At 40.8% G+C, this 6,157-nt stretch overlaps 1 pseudogene across 1 annotated transcript; it reads left to right on the forward strand.

Annotated features, from left to right (window-relative positions):
* Positions 1–2,500: 2,500 nt before the first annotated feature.
* On the forward strand, positions 2,501–3,689 carry LOC307058475 (nucleosome assembly protein 1-like 1; annotated as a pseudogene). The gene has a single exon. The product of its transcript is annotated as a nucleosome assembly protein 1-like 1 (transcript).
* The last annotated feature ends 2,468 nt before the right edge of the window (positions 3,690–6,157 follow it).

Consider the following 6,157-nt stretch of genomic DNA (forward strand, 5'->3'; position numbering starts at 1 on the left):
ATCACCAGGGAAGTCCCATGAATAGATTTTTTTTTAATGTATTATATTCTTAGACATAATCACACCACTATCATAGTCAAACAATTATAAATTATATTGTTATATACAGCAAGTTTAAAACTCATAATTTATGTCTGTATTAACAGTGTGTAAAATCGATTATATATCATTTGATAGATCACACAGCATAATAATTTTTTAAATTAATTAATTTATTTTTATTTTTGGCTGCATTGGGTCTTCTTTGCTGCTTGCAGGCTTTCTCTAGTTGCGGCAAGCGGGGGCTACTCTTCATTGTGGTGTGTTTGCTTTTCATTGTGGTGTCTTCTCTTGTTGTGGAGCACGGGCTCTAGGTGGGCAGGCTTCTGTAGTTGTGGCCCACGGGCTCAGTAGTTGTGGCCCGTGGGCTCAGTACTTGTGACTTGCGGGCTCTAGAGTGCAGGCTCAGTAGTTGCGGCATGTGGGCTTAGTTGCTCCGTGGCATGTATGATTTTCCCAGACCAGGGCTCGAACCCTTGTACCCTGCATTGACAGGTGGATTCTTAACCACTGCGCCACCAGGGAAGTCCTAATAATTTTTATATAGGGTCCTTCTATTACTTGTTTATGACACCTGATTCATTTTTACTGCCACAATAAATTGAAAAGGAAAAAAAAACCATCATCACAGGTTCATTGTTGCTTCATTGGGGCAATTTTGTCTGGCAGCATTTTGGAACCACTTAAAGTGATTAAGGGTCAACATAATGGTTTCACATTCCAGATAGACTGTTTAGCTTTCTCTCTCTTTGTTGATCTTTCTTTTCTTTTTTTTTTTACTTATGGCATTTTAAAATTTGAGATATACTTCATATAACATAAAATTCACTAGTTTATACAATTCAGTGTGTTTTGGTATATTCACTCTGTTCTGTAACAACCATAACCACTATCTAATTTAGAACATTTCCATCACCCCCCAAAAAAACCTTGTACCCATTAGCAGTTAGTCTCCAATTCCCCCTTCTCCTCATTCTCTGATAATCACTAATCTATCTTCTGTCTCTATGAATTTGCCTACACTGACATTTCACATTAATAGAATCATACAATATGTGGACTTTTATGTCTGCCTTCTTTGAATTCGTGTAATATTTTCAAGGTTCATCCACATTGTAGCGTATAACATTACTTCATTTTTTTATGGCTAAATAATATTATATTGTAGGGATATACCACATTTTCTTTATCCACTCATCAGCTGACACACATTTGTTTTTTTTCACCTTTTGGCAGTTATGAACAATGCTTCTATAACTATTTGTGTACAAATTTTTGTGCGAACACACGTTTTCAATTCTCTTGGGTATACACCTAGAAGTGGAATTGCTGACTCATATGGAAATTCTCTGTTTAACTTTTTGAGGAACTGCCAAACTCTTTTCCACATCAGCTGCACCATTTTACATTTCCACCAGAAATGTATGAGAGTCCCAATGTCCAATTTCTCTGCATCCCTGTCAACACTTGCTATTGTCTGGTTTTTATTTTTTTAATCTTTTTTAACTTTTATTTTATATTGGAGTATAGTTATGGTTTTGAAAAATTATTATTATAACCATCCGAGTATGTGTAAAGTGGTATCATTTGTGGTTTCCGTTTGCATTTCCCTAATGACCCATGATGTTGAGCATCTTTTCATGAGCTCATTGGCCATGGGTATATTTTCTTTGGAGAAATGTATATTCAAGTCCTTCGCTCATGTTCAAACTGAACCATTTGGGGTTTTTTTCTTGAGTTGTAAGAGCGTTTTATATAATCTAGATACTAGACTCTTGCAAATATTTTCTCCTTTTCTGTGATTTGTATTTTCACTATGTTGATAGTGTCTTAAAATTTTTACATTGGGGGGCGCTGGGGCTTCCCTGGTGGCGCAGTGGTTAAGAATCCGCCTGCCAATGCAGGAGACATGGGTTCAAGCCCTGGGTCCGGGAAGATCCCACATGTCGTGGAGCAACTAAGCCCGTGCGCCACAACTACTGAGCCTGCACTCTAGAGCCCGCGAGCCACAACTACTGAAGCCCACGTGCCACAACTACTGAAGCCCTCCTGCCTAGAGCCCATGGTCCGCAACAAGAGAAGCCACCGCAATGAGAAGCCCGCGCACCGCAACGAAGAGTAGTCCCTGCTCTCTGCAACTAGACAAAGCCCACACGCAGCAACGAAGACCCAACGCAGCCAAAAATAAATAAATTTATTTTTTTAAAAAAAGAAAGAGCTTTTTTAACACCATCTGCTCGCCACACCGCCTTCTGCTCCTCCCGTCACTGTCCTGAGTCACTGCCTGCGCAGCTCCGGCCGCCTGGCTCCCCGTGCTAGCCACCAATATTTGGCGCTCATACAACATGGCAACAAAGAAGAGTCTGAACTTGATCAAGATTTGGATGATGTTGAAGAAGTAGAAGAAGAAGAAACTGGTGAGGAAATAAAAATCAAAGCGCGTCAGCTGACTGTTCAGATGATGCAAAATCCTCAGATTCTTGCAGCTCTTCAAGAAAGACTTGATGGTCCGGTAGAAACACCAACGGAATACATTGAAAGCTTTCCTAGGGTAGTTAGAAGACGCGTGAATGCTCTCAAAGAACTTCAAGTTAAATGTGCACAGATAGAAGTCAAGTTCTATGAGGAAGTTCACGATGTTGAAAGAAAGTATGCTGTTCTCTATCAACCTCTATTTGATAAGCGATTTGAGATCATCAATGCCATTTATGAACCTACAGAAGAAGAATGTGAATGGAAACCAGATGAGGAAGATGAAATTTCATAGGAACTAAAAGAAAAGGCCAAGATTGAAGATGAGAAAAAGGATGAAGATAAAGAAGACCCCAAAGGAATTCCTGACTTTTGGTTGACCGTTTTTAAGAATATTGACTTGCTCAGTGATATGGTTCAGGAACATGATGAACCTATTCTGAAGCACTTGAAAGATATTAAAGTGAAGTTCTCAGATGCTGGTCAGCCTATGAGTTTCGTCTTAGAATTTCACTTTGAACCCAATGAATATTTCACAAATGAAGTATTGACAAAGACATATAGGATGAGGTCAGAACCAGATGATTCTGATCCTTTTTCTTTTGATGGACCAGAAATTATGGGTTGTACAGGGTGCCAGATAGATTGGAAAAAAGGGAAGAATGTCACTTTGAAAACCATTAAGAAGAAGCAGAAACACAAGGGATGTGGGACAGTTCGTACTGTGACCAAAACAGTTTCTAATTACTCTTTCTTTAATTTTTTTGCCCCTCCTGAAGCTCCTGAGAGTGGAGATCTGGATGCTGCTGCTGAAGCTATCCTTGTTGAGGACTTTGAAATTGGTCACTTTTTACGTGAGCGCATAACCCCAAGATCAGAGCGCATAATCAAGATCAGTATACTTTACTGGAGAAGCTATTGAAGATGATGACGATGATTATGATGAAGAAGGTGAAGAAGCGGATGAGGAAGGGGAAGAGAAGGAGATGAGGAAAATGATCCAGACTATGACCCAAAGAAGGATCAAAACCCAGCAGAGTGCAAGCAGCAGTGAAGCACGATGGTCTACCTTCTGCTCCCTGGAAAAGATGAATTTACATCATTTGACAAGCCTATTTCAAGTTTTTTGTTGTTTGTTTGCTCGTTTTTGTTTTTGCAGCCTAAAATAAAAATGTCAAATATAATTTTAAAAAAAGAAAAAAGAAAGAGAGAGGGAGGGAGAAAGAAAGAGAGAGAGTGCTTGCTTCGGCAGCACATATACTAAAATTGGAACAATACAGAGAAGATTAGCATGGCCCCTGTGCAAGGATGACACGCAAATTCATGAAGCGTTCCATATTTTTGAAAAGCAAATACTGTATGCTAACACATATATATGGAATCTAAAAAAAAAAAAGGTTATAAAGAACCTAGGGGCAGGAGAGGAATAAAGACACAGATGTAGAGAATGGACTTGATGACACAGGGAGGGGGAAGGGTAAGCTGGGACGAAGTGAAAGAGTGGCATGGGGCTTCCCTGGTGGCGCAGTGGTTGAGAGTCTGCCTGCCGATGCAGGGGACACGGGTTCGTGCCCCGGTCTGGGAAGATCCCACATGCCGCGGAGCGGCTGGGCCCGTGAGCCATGGCCGCTGAGCCTGCGCGTCCGGAGCCTGTGCTCTGCAACGGGAGAGGCCACAACAGTGAGAGGCCCGCATACAGCAAAAAAAAAAAAAAAAGAGTGGCATGGACTTATATATACACTACCAAATGTAAAATAGATAGCTAGTGGGAAGCAGCTGCACAGCACAGGGAGATCAGCTCGGTGCTTTGTGACCACCTAGAGGGGTGGGATGGGGGGTGGGAGGGAGACGCAAGAGGGAGGGGATATGGGGATATATGTATACGTACAGCTGATTCACTTTGTTATACAGCAGAAACTAACACACCACTGTAAAGCAATTATACTCCAATAAAGGTGTTAAAAAATAAAATAAAATAAAATAAAAACAAAAATACACCTTTAAAAAAAAAAGAAAGAGAGAGAGGAAGGAAGGAGGGCGGAAGGAAGGGCAGAAGGGAGAAAGAGAAAGATAAAGAGAGGGTAGGAAAAATTGGATCATTGTAAATAAAAGAGATTAAAGAGATAAAATGAGAAAAAGCAATCTTGGTGCTTGATTAGATCCAGATTTTAACAAAAAAATTTAAACGACTTTTGGGACAAGAGTGGAAATTCGATAATGAACTATTAGGTAGTATTAGGCAATTATTGTTAAAGTTTAGGTGTGATGATGGTATTGTAGGAAATAATATTGCAGTTATATAAGAAAAGTCATTTTTTAAGAGATGCATGTTAAAACAGTTATGCAATATCATAATATTTCAATTTAATTTAAAACACTTCAGCATTATACCAGACTCTCTTTTTTTGTGTGCATGTTTAAAGCAAACACTAAAACCGTATGTTGAAAAAAGCTATCACTGCAAATAATGACCTTTTTTGGACAGTCCTGCCGCACTGTCAAAACAGTATAAACTATTCTGTGTGTTTGCTTTTACTTTACTTTTATGAAAAGTTTGTGTGATCTCAACACTTTAGTTCTTAGTTAAAACAAGCAAGTTTTGAGTGACTGGACATTAATCTTGGGTCTGCTCACTTGAGCTCTGTATCTGCAATGCCAGAGGCTTGCTGGGGGCACTGGAGCCTAAGTGGTTACAAGTGTTAATCCGCCCAACTTTAAATCCCAACTCTGCCTTGTGCCAGCTGACTGGCTCACCTTGAACAAGTTACTCTACCACTCTCAGCCTCAGTTTTCTACAAAATGGAGGTAATAATATGAATTATTCTTCAGGTTGCTGTAATAAGTGAGATAAACTATGTTGATTTCTTAGTACAGTGCCTGATACATGGTGAGGACCCAAAGGTATTATTATTGCTACAAGACCTTGGGTGGGCCACACAACTTCTGCCTCTGTGAAACCAAGAAATTGGATTAGATTATTTCTAAACTTGTTTTCGTCTCTCTGTTGGTGTACCTGACTTCCCCTCCCTGAGCCTTCGTGTCTGCATTTAAAATGAGGAGACTAGGGACTTCCCTGGTGGCGCAGTGGTTAAGAATCCGCCTGCCAATGCAGGGGACACGGGTTCAAATTCTGGTCCGGGAAGATCCCACATGCCACAGAGCAACTAAGCCCATGTGCCACAACTACTGAGCCTGCACGCCACAACTACTGAGCCCATGCACCTAGAGCCCGTGCTCTGCAACGAGAAGCCACTACAATGAGAAGCCTGCGCACCACAACGAAGAGGAGCCCCCGCTCACCACAAGTAGAGAAAGCCCACGTGCAGCAACAAAGATCCAAAGCAGCCAAAAATAAATAAATATATTTAAAAAATAAAAATAAAAGTAAAATAAATAAAATGAGGAGACTAGAGGAATTCCCTGGTGGTCCAGTGGTTAAGACTCAGGCTTTCACTGACAAGGGTCTGGGTCTGGTCCCTGGTAAGGGTACTAAGGTTCCTCAAAGCTGCTCCGCATGGCCAAAAAATAAATAAAACCTTTTAATAAAAATAAAATGAGGAGGGGGCTTCCCTGGTGGCGCAGTGGTTGAGAGTCTGCCTGCTGATGCAGGGGACGCGGGTTCGTGCCCCGGTCCGGGAAGATCCCA

Source organism: Hyperoodon ampullatus (assembly GCF_949752795.1).
Source record: "Hyperoodon ampullatus genome assembly, chromosome: 9".
NCBI lineage: Eukaryota > Metazoa > Chordata > Mammalia > Artiodactyla > Ziphiidae > Hyperoodon > Hyperoodon ampullatus.